Source organism: Myotis davidii, unplaced genomic scaffold, assembly GCF_000327345.1.
Source record: "Myotis davidii unplaced genomic scaffold, ASM32734v1 scaffold8301, whole genome shotgun sequence".
NCBI classification, from domain to species: Eukaryota; Metazoa; Chordata; class Mammalia; order Chiroptera; family Vespertilionidae; genus Myotis; species Myotis davidii.
Genome location: NW_006291050.1, coordinates 586 through 1,310, shown reverse-complemented (window position 1 = coordinate 1,310; position 725 = coordinate 586). Strand labels below are relative to the sequence as shown.

General features: G+C 44.4%; 1 long non-coding RNA gene across 1 annotated transcript in view; it reads left to right on the top strand.

The window, feature by feature from the left end:
- Positions 1-448, top strand: part of LOC107183168 — a 2,817-nt gene extending 2,369 nt beyond the window's left edge. The window contains exon 3 of the long non-coding RNA XR_001513949.1: positions 421-448. This is a non-coding gene — a long non-coding RNA (uncharacterized LOC107183168). The remainder of the gene's footprint in view (positions 1-420) is intronic.
- Positions 449-725: the final 277 nt, after the last annotated feature.

The following is a 725-nucleotide window of genomic DNA, read 5'->3' as shown; positions in this document are numbered from 1 at the left end:
GGTAGGGTTTGGGGGGCTGTGGAGCTTCTGAGATTAAGATTCCAAAGGGTCCACTAGGAAGTACTTTTAATATTACTCTTAATCATGCCTAGTATAGAACACCCTCAAAGCCAGTAAATGGAACAATAGTCAATAAAGGCAAATGTTGGCTGTATTTGATAAAAGTGTTCATACTAGTTCTCCTTAATGGATTGAGCATCCAAGTGTGGATGAAAACATAAACTTGGTCCTGATCCACAGGATGCTCTAGGCCAGAGGAGATAGGCTGAAGGAAGGCAGGAGCAGGCTCTAATCTGAACCTAAATTTCTTTCACTCACTTTCATGGCCCACTGTCTCCACTTCCTTTCATGCCCCAGATGTGTCTATTTGCCTCACTTATATGTGGCTCCATCGTATTTATCCCATCTTTCTCTTCCCAGGGGAAGCTCTGTGGTTCTGGTCTCCTCAGTTATGGCATATGTACCAGCAGCTGTAAGTATAACCTTCCATGACGCTACATGAAAACGAAGGAAACAGCCCCATTAGCCAAGAAAAGTGGAGAGGTCCAGGAAGATTCCAAATAGGCCATTGCTGGTGGGGCACACCTACACCCACATTTGATCAATGGGTGTCTCAGACCCTCCTTCTCCAGAAAGGACACACATGGCAGGCTTTTACCCTTTCTTTGTGAGATTCTCAATTATCTCTGCATTGCTGAAGAGATATATTTATACGCACAGGTCTG